This window comes from Eriocheir sinensis, chromosome 4 (assembly GCF_024679095.1).
Source record: "Eriocheir sinensis breed Jianghai 21 chromosome 4, ASM2467909v1, whole genome shotgun sequence".
Taxonomy (NCBI): Eukaryota; Metazoa; Arthropoda; class Malacostraca; order Decapoda; family Varunidae; genus Eriocheir; species Eriocheir sinensis.
Genome location: NC_066512.1, coordinates 28,318,262 through 28,333,913, shown reverse-complemented (window position 1 = coordinate 28,333,913; position 15,652 = coordinate 28,318,262). Strand labels below are relative to the sequence as shown.

General features: G+C 42.6%; 2 long non-coding RNA genes across 10 annotated transcripts in view; one reads left to right on the top strand and one right to left on the bottom strand.

Moving 5' to 3' along the window:
• The first annotated feature begins 857 nt into the window (after positions 1-857).
• LOC126981864 (uncharacterized) lies at positions 858-4,142 on the top strand. 2 transcript variants are annotated; one of them, XR_007734239.1, is made up of 3 exons: positions 858-1,726; positions 2,342-2,423; positions 4,008-4,142. It is a non-coding gene; the product is annotated as an uncharacterized LOC126981864 (long non-coding RNA). The 2 variants fall into 2 exon arrangements; XR_007734240.1 differs by having other exon boundaries at positions 875-1,726; positions 2,368-2,423.
• A 1,096-nt stretch (positions 4,143-5,238) lies between these two features.
• Positions 5,239-15,652, bottom strand: part of LOC126981874 (uncharacterized) — a 34,889-nt gene continuing 24,475 nt past the window's right edge. For 4 of the 8 annotated variants that reach the window (XR_007734265.1, XR_007734266.1, XR_007734247.1 and 1 more), the window contains 2 exons: positions 6,706-7,021; positions 5,239-5,384 (listed from right to left, as the gene is read on the bottom strand). This is a non-coding gene — a long non-coding RNA (uncharacterized LOC126981874). Of the gene's footprint in view, positions 5,385-6,705; positions 7,022-8,760; positions 8,837-13,783; positions 14,552-15,652 lie in introns of those variants that run through there. The other 4 variants (XR_007734270.1, XR_007734268.1, XR_007734269.1 and 1 more) reach the window with 4 other exon arrangements.

Here is a 15,652-nt window from a genome sequence, read left to right as displayed (position 1 = left end):
ACCTGCTGGCGAAAGCGAGTCCAACTCGTGATCAGGCCGTGGTGAATTACACACACACACACGCACACAAGATTTATGATTAGTACTTGGATGAATAAGGATAGGGAGGAACACACCCACACATGCACACACAGGGGAGTATATAATAGTCACCTTTGATGCAAAACACATGCAATTACAAAAATACCTGAGACAATTTGTAATGACCAAATTGAATTGAATTTATTCGAATAAAACTTTGGTTCTTAACTGTATTTGCACGGTCCAAGAATCGCAGCTCATTATTTTAATTTATTTTGCTGGTGGTTTCAGTAAATAAAGTTGTGGAAACATCAAAGTGCTTTCAAACGTTGAGGTGAAGATTACATGGAATTTATATGAGTACAGGAGTAATTTTCTCTTATGACTCCATGGTTCAAGAGCCAGTGCGACGGAGATGAGCACTGAGGCCACGCGTAGCTATAGTGTATGATACTCCCAACTTCGTTATTCTTTAAGCCATTTAAGAGTAACAAGTCAGTCTTTTTTTGGATGCTAATTCAGTGGCATGGGATAATGCGACAGAGATGAGCACCGAGGCCACGCGCGGCTATAGTGTATATGGTCCCAACTTCATGTACGTCATTCTTTAACCCCTTAATGACGCCACTGCCACTGGCGTCATATATTTTTATTCTGACGTGGGCGACAAGTGACTAACTGGCACCACTTTTGCCCCTTAGACGACTTCGTGCTAAAAAATAGTCTTCAGTTCCTGCCTGCACATCATGGCGTCTGCAGACTATATTTTTCAGACTCCATTCTGATAAAATGAGCAACTTTTCTTCAAAAATTTGTTCTGTACATCGCACCAGTAAAAAATGGAATTTTTCGGGAATCATGGAATTCCAGCCAAATGCGACGACCTAGAAAGAAACGGATTTCACAGCAGGGTGCGCCAGAAAATTTCCTATAAAACATCTTTTATGACAGTTTCAAAGTGTATTTTTCGATGACTTCTGCGTTATGGGGATCTCCCGAGAAAAAAAAAACTTGCGGTTTGAAAGGGTTAAGTCATATATGTGTAACAAGTCGGTCTTTTCTTTCTTTTCTTGGATCTGTGTTCCTCCACCAAACATATTGTAGCTCTGTGGGGTGAGGTTCAAGGGACTGGTGGTGTCCATGGGCCGTACATTACTCAACATTTCACCGCCCAAACAGACACATTTAACAAGGCTTTCGTAAGACTTTTGGGCACTTGTAGGGGTAAGGGGAAAGGAAAAGAAAATAAAGCAAAAGGCTGAAAGGAAAGTTTGCAGAAAAACAAAGAAAAGAAAGTAAAGAAAGAGAACCAAAGAAAAAGTGCTTGTGTCTGGCGCCCGAGGTAAATATCAGCCAAACTAAATACCTAATAACAACATGTACTCATTTAGATCCGTGTATTGAACTCCATATATCTTTATTACTAGATATTTAATAATCATTCGCTGATATTTAAGGTTTAAACGAGATGTTTATATAAAAATTAGCCATAGGTCCGTCGCTCACGATTAAGTGCGCCAAGACCGAACAGCTGCGGTGACGTGTTGTCTGTAGCTATCACTGCCCAACTCTTCCTCCCGCGTGAATTACAGCTTCCTCAAGAGCCCCACCACCTACACGGCAGCCCTGAAGGACGAGGAGGACTCTGCGGGCACGGAGGCGTCGCAGGAGGGTGTCAGGAGAGGAGTGGAGCGAGGAACACTGGGTATGTCGAGGCCTTAAGGTTGCTGAGTCGATTCAGAGGCGAGTATCTAGATTATCTTCAAAGACTGAAATATCTAAACTTATACGCTGTGTATGGTAGGTAGACTTGCACCACGATTCGATAAAGTATTGGCTTATTTTCCATGATGAATGTTAATTCTATTCCCCTGATAAACTTTGTCTCCGCCTCAGACTACCACCAGGGGCATCACTTTAAAATTTCCATTGTAAGAGCGGAGTTGGACATAAGCAAGAGATTCTTTAGTGTCAGAGGCATCACTCTCTGGAATGCATTACCAGAGAGGATTGTAACTATATCTACTCTGGAAACCTTCAAATCCTCTCTCTCAGCATATCTTGGTGATAGGTTATTTGAGTTATACTGATGAGTGATGAGTATTGCCCGTGAGACATGGTGTGATGATGCATGTATCTGGTTTTCTGTATGGGTATTATATATTCCTTGGTGATTAGCTAGATTATCATGCCACTTTGTGCACTACCCACCAAAAATATGGGTGATATGCTGTTGACATTATCTGCATATATGGTGCACCTTCCAGCTATTTATACATAGATTAATGTTAATTACATTTTGTATGGGCTGGGGCATCAGTAGTGTGCGGCTTCCTGTATTTGCAGGCTCCTGAGGCAGGGTCTGGGAGGCCCACTGGGTAAGAGAGGAGACAGAGATAAAGGTAAGCTGGAGTGACAGCTTGTGGTGGGCAGGAGATTAGGGAAGGAACTAGTAATTATTTCTCCCTGTGTAGCTGTAAGGGATGGCAGGGCTATTTTAGGAGCCTTAATAGTAACATAAGAAGTAGTAATAGTAATGGTAGGAGTAGGAAGAGGAAAAGGGAGTAATAGTAATGGTAGTATTAGAGGGGTAGGGACCTGTAGCTTGCTAGATTTGCCTCTGTCTAGCTGTTAGTGATCAGCAGGACTATTCTAGCAGCCCTCATAGTAACAGTAGAAGTAGTATTGGTAACAGTAGGAGTAGAGAGAGAGAGGGAGGGAGTAATAGTAGTGATAGTAGTAGGAAACAGAACGGAAGGGACGAATATTTATATTTCTCCTTGTGTATCTGTAAGTGATGGCAGGACTAATCTAGCAACCATTTTAGTAATTGAAGTAGTAATAGTAGCTGTAGGTGATGGCAGGGTTCTTCTAGTGGGCGAGTCTTTGTCAGTTTAAGCTTGTGTTGCATTGTTGTCAGTGACAAGTGTACTGGTCCATGCCTCCAGGGTAAAGACTGGTTGGTGTTATTCCAGAAGTACAGCCATCTCACTGCGAGGGACACCTTTGTGCACATACAACACACTGAGAGATTAAGTTTTAAGAATATGGCCTAGGGGGAATAAATTGAGGGATTTATTTCCATTTATTGCACTTTGGCAGCATGTCACAGATCAGGTATGGCTAAGTTGGAATGAGTTAGATAAGGTAGATTTAGTTGTTTATAAATACTTGATATGCTTTGGCCTGCGCCGTTGGTTACTATCAGGGGCTGTCGGCAGCCCATTTGGTGTACTTCTGGAATTTTACTAATTGGTTTTATTAACAAGCTAGTATCTCATTTCCTACATCACCAACTGTTCTTCTGTTGTCATACTGAATATGTTGTCTGCTAACCTTCAAACCTCTAGGCACGTTGATATAACTAATCTTAACTGGCTTCAGTTTTGTGCCTCAAAGCTATATCCTGCAACATTGTGGTCAAGTGGAGTAGATGGGATTTTTAGACAGACTAATCAGACTGTCCTCCACATGTTTAGTCTTTATTTGGTTTATTTCTATTAAAAGCCACTCACAAATTTCATTGATGAAACAAAATTTTCCCTGTCAGATTTTTAAGATTCTACAGAATTTGATAACCATTTATTCCAAATTCCTATGTTTTACCCCCTCCCTTAGTATAAAACATTTATGGAGATATATATTGACTGCATCACACTATAGTACTAATCCACTCTTAGTTCAGATGCTCACCTGATTTAATAGTAATAAGAGGTGTGCCTTATTACAGATGTGTATCTATCTAGTTGTAGTATACAGGGCCTGAGCTACACTCGTCTGGTCCTGTCTTCATACCTATATTTGTTCAGTTTTCCTAAACTTGCTGCATACTCTTTGCCTCTACCACCTCTTCTTCTAACTCATTCCAAGCATTGATACCATATGTCTATGAGGAAAACTTTGTGTCGTCATTATGACATGTTCTCTTTCACAGTTTTCTGGTGTGTCCACATACCAACTGTTAAAAAGGCCTTACTTCCTTCCAGACAAAGTGACTACCTTGTAAACCAAGACCAAGGCATCAGCTAAGGATGCCACATCATGGCTACGAGTCCAACAAGTGCCTGACCTGCTCCAACAAGATGTGTGAAGACTCACCTGCCCCGGGATAAATCTTCTCCGTACACATTGAGTGGTATCATAGTAGTCCTAGCAGAAGACACTTGACTTTTATTCTTATTCTCATTAACCCTTAAAGCGCGGGTGTCGACAATTGTCGACATCTGGTGCCTGGGCTCAAACCACGAGTGTCGACAATTGTCGACAAGCCATTTTTTCACTTAGCGCGGTCAAATTTAATTTGTTTGTCGTGAAGTAGAGTAAGCATGTCATTTTCTTTCATACAATACCCAACCATGCTCTCTTGAGTAATTTTTGGTCAGTGTACGCCAGCAGGGGAAGGAGACAGTTTGGAGGGAGGGTGAGTGAGATGTGCAAGGAGAGGAGGGGCTTGATGTTATGGCTGGCACTAATACATTCCTCAGGACTTAGGTGGAGAAGATCTTAAGGTCCTGTGGAAGTGTTGTGTCAGGAGTGAATACTTCAAGTTCTTCACCCACCTTGTTCGCCCATCCACCCCCTTCCCGTCACCTTAGCAGAGCCCCAGAATGAACCTGGTCACTGGTGTTGTGGCCTCTATATGGCACTAGAGATGGAAAAAAAGCCGAAGGAGGAAGTATAAGGAAGGGTTGAAGACATTATAAGGCCGGAATAGGGAGATATGTTTTAAATCACAAGAAGATAGTGTTGTACTTTCCTTTATTGAAATATGACAGCATTAGAATAACTTGCCTTAAAAAAAAAAAAAAAAAAAACTATTAATCTTAGTGGGGAGAGTCTCTGCTCTTACACTTGCCCTTTTAGAAAACCTGCTGGTCTCCAGGATAGGTCGCTGTGTCCAGGTTTGCTGTGCCCCTCCCTCACCTTCCCTACCCCCTCCAAGCCTGCAGCAGCTGGAGCCTGGCATTACAGGAGGGAGGGGCACAGCATGTTTTCCATCAGTAGCTGTGAAGTCTTGTGGTGGCTCTTCATGGTAGATTCATTTTTCTTCCCAGGTTTCTTCAGAGATGCCGGTGTTGCCTCTGCTGGCCCATCACTCCTGCAAGAGATGCTTTGGTTAGCTGTAGGCTCTTTGGTTTGTATGAATGCTTAAGATTTATTGATTTATTGTTTTGTATTAGATGCAACTGCACTGCTAAAGAACTATGCAATTTGGACAAATAAATGGGGAATGGATGGAGGGACCCAGCATATTATCCATCAGTAGCTTTGAAGGCTCATGCTGGCTTTTACTTTCTCTCCCCAGGTTTCTCAAGAGGCCGGTTAGTTGGTCCTCCCCTCCTCCTCTGCCAGCCCCATCACTCCTGCAAGAGATGCTTTGGTTAAATGTGGGCTTGTAACATTGCAAGTGCTTGAGATGTATTGATCTGTATTAAAAGCAACACTGCACTGGTAAGAATGGTGTGATTCAGACACTATACAAACTTAATTCAAGTTTTTGAAGACTACATTTTTAATGTTCAAACAAAAGTAACACTGGCTGGCTGATAACTAACTAATACTGACCATCTAATGAATCAAGTTTATCGGCCAGCATTTGAACCATGGCGCCAGCTGCTGTCTTGCCCACACAGAGGTACACAAGAGACCTGCCCTGTGTCCACCCAGCCCCATCTTGAAAGGGGGTAACTATAGCCTTAATCTATTCTGGCCTACATGTCATCAGAACCTGTGCCAGGGCAGATTAAAGCCATAGTTACCCCCTTCTGAGATGAGGGTGGGTAGACATGGGGTGGATCTCTAGCTTTGACCTGTGTGTGGGTGGGGCAACATCACATGCCGCACAAGCTGGTCGAATACAGTTTGGGTTGCCTCGATCTGAGTGTGACCAATCACAGGAAACTTATCATAAAAATTGTTAACATTAATGACAAGGAAAGAAGACGCATTAAAGGAGTGATTTTAGAAGAATATAGAGAATATCAGCGTTTGGGCACAGGCAAAAATAATCCTAATCTCTGTTTTACAGCAGCAGTGTTAGAGATCTGTTTAATAAAGACGAGAATGCAATAACTGAATACTTTTCTCCTACATAAATCAAGGGATTGTAGTAATGGTGGATTGTATAAGTTAATCATTTCAATCATTCTAATGGCTGGCAATCATTGATCACTAATCAGAGTGGACCATTACTAAACACAGTATATGGAGGGGTTGACAGTAGTAAACTGGGAGCCATTACTGAACACTGGGTATCGTAAGTTGACAAAATGGTAATCTTGAGACCCTTACTGAACACCGGCTATGGAGAAGTTGACAGAACAGTAACTTTAAATTACAGCCAAGCCTTCTACAATGAGAGAAAACTTGTTTTTTCCATCCCATCCAATCGTATCCTGTTTTACTCATCCCCTCTCCACCCTCACCTCCATCCCATCTTGTTTTCCATCCCATTCTGACACACACATACCCCATTCTGACACACACACCACATGCACCTCTTCCAAAGCTTATCCACTGTTGGTATTTCTGATTACTGGACAATGAGAAAAGAGAAATCAAACGTGCGACGATGTATGGGAACTGGACTTCACTATTGAGGAATAGGTGATGCTGGGGTAATATAAAGGGTTGAAGCTATTACATGATATAACTGGCATGTATTTCCTAGCATTACAGACTTACTGGGGTTTAATGAGCCTGTTAGTAGCACGACTGAGGTGGGTCTCTGTTGGTTCATGGTCTCTCTTTCCTAGATTTCTGCTCTGGGTGACTTCAAGGAGGGTGGTGTGGGCTTGGGTATCTTGCTGGGCTCTGTTCAAAGTCTTTCCGGATTCCTGCTCTCTGGGTGACTTCAAGGAGGGTGTTGTGGGGTTGGGTATCTTGCCATGTTGTGTTCAGTCTCTCCCCTTGATTCCTGCGCCCTGGGTGATTTCAAGGAGGGTGTTGTGGTACGTCTGTTGGTTGTCTTGGTGTGCTGTGTTCCATCTCTGCGTCTCTGCTGAATAAGAATGATTCAGCAGAATGATTTTAGAGGATATTACTAGTTCTTATACCTTTCTTTACTCCCATATTGACTTCTTCCTTTCACAGCTCTCTATAAAGCACCCATCACTTGTCTGCCCTTCTATTCACTGGTGATTTTAGAAGATAATACTATTTCTTGCACCCTTTATTACCACCCTGTTCACACTCTTCCCTTTATAAATTTCTGCAGCACCCATCCCTTACCTGCCCTTCCCTTTACAGCTTATTTTAGAGGACATTACCATTTCTTATGCTCATTTTTTATCCATCTCTTGCACTTCCTTTCATAACCCTTTCCAAAGCATCTCACTTGTCTGTCCTTCCCTTTACTGCTGATTTTAGAGGACAGTACTAATTCTTATAGCCAATTCTTCACCTCCCTATTCACAGTTTTTTATCCATCTCTTGCACTTCCTTTCATAACCCTTTCCAAAGCATCTCGTCTGTCCTTCCCTTTACTGCTGATTATAGCTTTCCCCACCTCCCTGTTCACAGTTTTTCCTCTCACAACTCTACAGAGCATATATCACCTGTTTGCTCTTCCCTTCACTGCTCTTTCTCCATGTTAAAACAAAACTGCCCCGCAATGCTTGAACTCAATCACTTCATCTTCTCTTCTACCGGTTGCTGCACAAGACTTTCGACTCGGGTTCACCCGTATGCTATCCACATGCCTTACGCAAGAGTTACCCAGCATCTTCAGTTTCTAATCTCTTTCGCTGGTAAACTGGAACAGCCTTCCTCGTCATTCTAGTCATTAAGGAAGCTAATAAACCAAGATATAATTAGTACGCCTCCGCGGTGCAGTGGTTGAGTCCCTGACAACGACAGCGGGCAGCCCACCCATCTGTTCATTCTCCCTATCGGGATGGTCATACGGTAACTAGTGAAACCTGGGGCCGGTAATTAAGCCGTGGTAACCCTGAAGCTACATTGGCCCTGTGTCGGGTAACGAGTTCTCCCCCACCACAGGCTCAAAGGGCCACCCGGACGGAGTGAACACCGCCGCCACGCGCAGCTGTTGCATATACTCCCAACTTTACCTTAATTAGTCTGTACCTGAACAAGCACCACAACAACCGATTACTTCTTTGTGGTATTAGGCTTATAAGTGGCTAACGACCCCCGTGCCTTTCTAGTCCTTAAAGAGTCAAAATATCCCACACGTGATACACTAATTGAAGCACCTGAAGACCCGACTGACTAATGATTACGAACTCGTGGTAATTGACTCGCAGCGGCTAATAATATACCAGTGATTACCTGAAACACACACCTGGCAAGTTAAATGCCGCGAGTTACGTAGCCCAAACAAATTAACTTGTATATTACTTCACAAAATTTAATCACTGACATTCGAACACACAATCACTGGTTCCCTCGCCTTTCATCTAATTCACAACTACATGTAAAAGTAAACAGAGCGCACGGAATAATAACCTATATTCTCAAGACGCTTTCGGCTCACGGGAATTATTTCACAAGGCCACGAAGGACATAAGCCGGATTCTCGAGTTTTTTTCACATTCATGGTGCAGAAGCCTCCTCAAACTACCACTAGGCTAATACTACTACCCATGGCAAGACTGATACAAGAACCTCCACGAAAGCCTTATTCATTGTGGGTGTGGAAGCCCCGAAAAGTTTGAGAATATGGACCAATAAGAGACAATGCAAATGAATGACATAGGGATATAATACTTTCTACTTTACCTTGGTCATACACACACACACCAGCCTGCTCTCATCGACGACTGCAGTTCAAATGGCCGAGGAATACTGATTTTCCCTCTCCCCTCCCTCCTATTTCCCCCTCTCACCCCCCTTCCCTTCCCTCCTCTTTCACCACCCTCCCACTTTTTAACTCTCCCGTTGTTCCCTCTCTTCCCTCCTCCTCCTCCGCCTCCTTCATCTTACCCTCCCTCTTATCATCTTCCCTCCCCCTCCTCCCATTTTTTAACCCGGCCTCTTGTTGTTCCCCTTCTTCCCCCTACTCTTCACCTCCTTACCCTTCTCTTAACCATTCTTCACACTTCCCCCCACACACTTCCCCTCCTCTTCCCCCTCTCGCCCCTCCCCTTCCTCCTAACAATCTCCCCTTCCCCCCACCCCCCCACTGATCGTTACCCCTCTCGTTGACCGCCCAACAAGCTGTATCTATCTACTTTTACCAGTACTATATAAAACCTGAGGGCATTGTACGCACGCACGCACGCACACACACACACACAGGTAAATAAAAAAGCTAATTAACCTGCCGTAATGCCATTGCTCACCTGGCCAACTAGTTATTTTTTATTCACTTACCCAGGGAAAAGAAAATATACGTAGTGGGAACGTGTTTTTCTTATATTTTTTTTTCAGTTTCCTTTTTTTTTGTTTTTTTTTTTTGCTTTTTTCATTCACATCTCTCCCTTTCGTAATTATTCTTCACACTATTACTTTATGCTCTTCATACTTCATACTATGCTACTGACCTTGCTATGACAACCCGTCTGTATATGTCTGTTCCTTTCCGCTTCCCTTCCTGACAACGCCGCAGTCACCCGCTGGGAGGGAAGCCATACACGGGACACAAAAAGGAGCACACGGCAGGCTATGTATGCAACGGTGAATCATATAACCCTAACCACGGGAGGCTGCTGCTCCACGGCACTAGGCCACAGCAACTAGGTCAAGGTGATGGGAGCTGTAACAGTAATAGGCTCTCGAGGGGAAGGGGAAGAGGAGCTGACGAAATGGGTGTGTCCCGTGTCTATGGAGGTAATAAAGTGAGGGTTAATGTCACGGTTTAAGGCCTCAGCTGGTGCAAGGTTAGACGTATTAAATAGTAAGGTTGGACATGCGAAACTGTGCTCTCGAGGGGGGAGGGGGAGAATGACGTGGGGTGGGTGGGGGGGGGGGGATGTAATGGTGGTGACTAATCGGATATACTAATGGAGGGTTCCTGCCACGGTTTAATGCCTCAAGTAGTGCAAGGCTGAACGAGATAAATGGCAAGGTTGGGTATACATGGGGAGGCGGTGGATGAGTGGTCAGCGTGCGGGCAAGGCGTCTATTATAGAGTCCCGCCCGCCGCTATGCCGACAATTTTCAGTCATCGCCGAGTGTCCTACGACCACCCACATGCTGTCCTGATTATCACACATACCACCTATCAATCCAGACTCTATATTAACTCTCTAATGAGGATAAAAAATGAGCTTCGAGGGACAACAAGAGCCAAGCAAGATGGCGCCACTATAAAACACTTGCCTGCGCCATAACAGGCTTGAGCCGACCTCCTGGCCCCACCAAGAAAGCCTACCGGTGCCACAGGCTGAACGAAAACAAACAAACAAACAAACATTGAGGGTTCCCGCCTTCCTTCGCTTCCCCTTACATCTCTCTTATACAATCCCTTCTTCCCCTTTATAAGTATTCTATTATTATTACTCCTCTTCCTCCTCCTCCTGATGTTCTCTCCCTTTTCCTTCCTCCCTTTAGTTGAGGTTCACCCTGCCTCACATTCTCCCTTCTCTCGTCCTGCTGTCACGGTCCCTTAAGTAGTGCAAGGCTGGACGAAATAAAGGGCAAGGTTAGATGTGATAAATGAAGTGTTCCTGTCACAGCGTTTAAGTGGTGCAAGGCTGGATTTGTTTACAGGGATTGTCGGCTTCCGTCAGCATGGTCGGTATTATAGGACATTTTCGCCTTTCATATCAGCTATTTCTAAAGGTCAAAGAGGGGGTCAATCAGGTTCTAATGAGTGTTTCTTTAGGTTCACGGTACAGAAGAAGGATAAAACTACCACCAGGGCCATAAAATTAATCCTGGAAATGCCCACAACTCCTACGAAAGCGATGTAAAATATGTGTTTCTTAGGTTCACGGTACAGAAGAAGGGACAAACTACCACCAGGGCCATAAAACCATCGCTGGAAATGCTCACAACTCCTACAAAAGCGATGTAAAATATGTGTTTCTTAGGTTCATGGTACACAAGAAGGGACAAACTACCAACAGGGCCATAAAACCATCCCTGGAACTGCTCACAACTCCTACGAAAGCCTTGTAAATTATATGTGCTTGAGGGCCGAATATGACCTTAGAGCGTTGCTTAATGATGTTAGTGTGTTTATTCTTGTTATTTGTTTTATATATTATTCTTGTATACGTGAAGTCCACGGGTTAACGGTCTTACAAGTGTTTGCCATAGGCCAGTCGATGGTTGGGCGTTGCTGGGATGATTTTATTCTTGATAGTTGTTTTGTATAATCATACCTGTATACGTGAAGTCAAAGGATTTAACAGTCTTAGGCCAATGCTCTCAAACATTTCGAGTCTCACAAACCCCACACTTGATAAGGCTTTCGTGGAGGCTGTGTAATAACTACTACCTTAGCGGGCTTTTGTTTATACTTTTGCCCTTCACCCGCCACAAACTCGAGGGGCAGTGCGACGGAGATGAGCACCGCAGCCACGAGCACCCATAGAGTATACCCTCACCTTTACCTAGACCTGCTCCCTTTGCTATAATTCATAAACATTTCGGCCCCCAAGCACACACACACTTGCTAAGGCTTTCGTAGGAGTTTTGGACATTTTTAGGGATGTGGTTTATGACGTACCCTGGTGGTAGTCTGTCGCTTCTTTTGTACCATGAACGTAAAAATCATAATCATTGTGTGTAGTGTATGTATGTAGTGTGTGTGCTCCGCTAAATTGCCATCCTTGCCCGACGTTCTGTTTGAAAGTTAGGCCACTCCCGAAAAACGATGTAACACGGCCTCTGAAACCCATAGTGTAGCTTTGTTTAACGTGAATTTCAAGGGATTTTTTGTGATTCATTTGGGCTTTGGAAAGTAAAGAGGGGAGGAGAGGTAGGGAGAAAGAGGACGAAATACAGACAGAGGGGAGGAAAGGAGATAAAGAAAAGGGGGAGACGATAATATAAAAGCTGGCCCGTTCGTCATTCAGTACAACAATCTCTGAGTAAAACTTGTGTAGGTTGACATTTTTCTTATTACTTCATAGCAACATTTTGTACTGCCACACCCCGTCAGGTAAAAGTTAAGTATAAGTAAAGTATATCTGCTACTGGGGGCATGAGCTACCTATACTTGCACGTTGCGTCGGCGCCCATTTCCGTCACATGTGTCCTTGAGCCTGTGGTGTGGGACTCGCTAGCTCGGGGCACAAGCGGCAATGTGTTATCTCAATGGGGGGAAGGATATGGGAGAACGAGGATATGGGTGATCATGGCTTGGCTGCCGGCCGTATGTGCACTTCCCTTCTCTCTCTCTCTCTCTCTCTCTCTCTCTCTCTCTCTCTCTCTCTCTCTCTCCACAGGTCTATGTCGAGTGTAGTCAGCTCGTGTGTGTGTGTGTGTGTGTGTGTGTGTGTGTGTGTGTGCATCCCGGCAAACACAACCTTACCAAGTTATCTTTTTATACCGTAGAGCGTCCTTGACTAAAACTCGAGATAAAGCAATAATGTAAGAAAAAAAAATTCATGCAATCATTAAAATAAAACAACAACAAATCTTCTAAGTGTCGCAGGTGAAAAAGTAATCAAAGGAATGTAAAGTTTTGAATAGCAACGTCCTCACATCACAGTTACTTATCATATATGGAAAAAAAAGTCAAGTGGCGAGCTATTCAGAACAAACAACAGCAATTATAGACGAAGGTATGTTTTCTAAGTGTTAAGGGTGATGGTAGGTATAATCGACGGAATATAAGTTTTGAATATCCGTTATCGAAACACCCTCGAGTCGGAATCATTTATCATATATGAAAAAAAGTTAAATGTGGAGCTATTCAGAACAAACAACAGCAATTATAGACGAAGGAACGTTTTCTAAGTGTTTGGGGTGATAGTAGGTAGTCGACGGAATATAAATTTTGAATATCCGTTATCGAAACATCCTCGAGTCGGAATCATTTATCATATATGAAAAAAAGTTAATCGAGGAGTCATTCAAATCAAACAACAGTAAATATAGATAAAAGCAAGTCTTCTTCTGAGTGTCTGAGGTGATGAAGCAACCTACAGTAAAGTTCTGAACAGCAACATCCTCGAGCTAAAACTATGTATCATATATGACAAAAAATCAAACGAGCACGAATTCAGATCGAACATATATATATATATATATATATATATATATATATATATATATATATATATATATATATATATATATATATATATATATATATATATATATACATATATATATATATATATATATATATATATATAGGAAAATAAGTCTTCTAAGTGCCCGAGGTGTTAAAACAATCTAAGGTAAAGTTTTGAATAGTCGTTATCGGAAAAAGTTAAACGGGGAACTCTTCAATCAAATAACAGTAAATATAGACGTTTAAGTATTTCAGGTGATTAAAATGGAAGGTAAAGTTCTGAAGAGCCGGTATCGCAACATTCTCGTCTTAACAATCGGCAACCAGTGATGAAAAATAAGTTAGTCAAGCAGTTACTCAGATCATCAAACAACAACAATAACTACAGATGAAAACAAGCCTTCGAAGTATCTGGGGTAATCTATACGGTAAAGCTTTGAATAGCCGTTATCGAAATCATTAGACAAAGCAGTTCAACGAGGAGGCATTCAGACCATACAACAACAAATATCAACGAAAAACAATCATCAAGTGTCTGGAGTGATAAGGTAATCAGGCAAGTAAAGTTCTGAACAGCCGCTATCGCAACTTTCTCAAGTCTCAACAACGAACCCTGGCAGCTGCGTGGCGGGGGGGGCGCTTCACACGAGCACGCCGCCTGACGTACACATCCCTGGGAGCGACACACGTGGGTCCCAACAGCTGACTCAAGCATGCTGACACCGATACTTAGGAGATATTATTCCACGGTCCAACATGGTGTTTTGTAATTCAACTGTGCAATCCATGATGGTGGGGTTTTCGACACAACACCAATGACGTCAAAAATTGCTCGTATAGTTTCCTCAGATTTCTTAACTACTAGGTTACTACATGAATGCAAAACACTATATATATTAGGCTATTATATGAATGCAAAAGACTGTGTACACTAGGCTACTATATGAATGCAAAACACTATATACACAAGGCTACTATATGAATGCAAAACACTATATGCACTAGGCTACTATATGAATGCAAAACACTATATACACTAGGCTACTATATGAATGCAAAACACTATATACACTAGGCTACTATATGAATGCAAAACACTATATACACTAGGCTACTATATGAATGCAAAACACTATATACACTAGGCTACTATATGAATGCAAAACACTATATACACTAGGTTACTATATGCATGCAAAACACTATATACACTAGGCTACTATATGGAAGCAAAACACTATATACAAGAAATAGTAACAGGCACCCATGCACACATATTTGAGAAGGGTTTCTTTCGTAAGAGTTGTGGGATGGGCATTTCCAAGGAGGGTAGTTTTGTGATTGCAGCTGGTAGTAAGTAATTCGACGAAGCCTCTGTATAAACCATGAACGTGAAGCAAGCAAACACACACACACACACACATAAAAAAAACACTCATGAAAACTGGATTAGTCTCCTAGGCGCCCAAGTACACACATTTGACAGGGCTTTCGTAGAGTTGTGTGTGTGTGTGTGTGTGTGTGGGAGGGGGGGGGGGGGGGAGGGGGCATTTCCACGAACAGTTTTGTGACGCGGATTGATGGTACGTAGCTTGGCAGGCTTCTGAATACCATGAATGTACCCCCCCCCAAAAAAAAAAAAAAAAATCATGAGTACCGATTAATCTCCTTCTTAAACCTCTTTGTAAATAGTTGGTGTGGGAGGTGGAGGCATCTGGGAATAGCAACCTTAATTTTCTCCCACGATAGTAAGTAAGATCAAGTAATTAAGGTTAGGTCAGTGAGATTAAATGAGTCAGTGGCTGGTTCGGGTTAATGTAAGCGAAACACGTAGTAGTTTAACTTAAATTGTCTACATAATGTGTTACACTCACACGCGTTTGCGAGAGCTCGGTGACTTTTCTTTCTTTCTGAGCTGACATTCGTTTTTATATTTCTATCTTTATTTTTCGCTTGTCTTTTCTTTCTGAGCTGATATTCGTTTTTATCATTTCATTTGTATTTTTCGTTTGTCCTCTCTGATTCCTTTCTTTCTGAGTTGACAATCGTTTTCATCCTTTTATTTTTTTCATTTGTCCTCTCTGATTCCTTTCTTTCTGAGCTGATACTCGTCTTTATAATTTGTTTTTCGCTTCTCCTCTCTGATTCCTTTCTTTCTGAGCTGATACTCGTCTTTATACATTTTTTTCGTTTCTCCTCTCTGATTCCGTTCTTTCTTTCTCAGCTGATACGAAGTTGTTGATTTAAGATCCTGTCCTTAGGAATAAAAGTGTGCCCAGCGAGACACGAGTTACACTACACACCGCCCCTGTAGCTATAAGTACGGCTGTGGCCCTTTCGGTGTAATAAGCTAATCAACTCGAATCAATAACCTGAGACATGTGCTAGAGGAGGACACAGTAGGATAAAATAGCACTGAGTTACTATATGTTCAGACGCTACAGCTCGGCGACTACTGAATAAGCAAAGTGGATGGCGAGC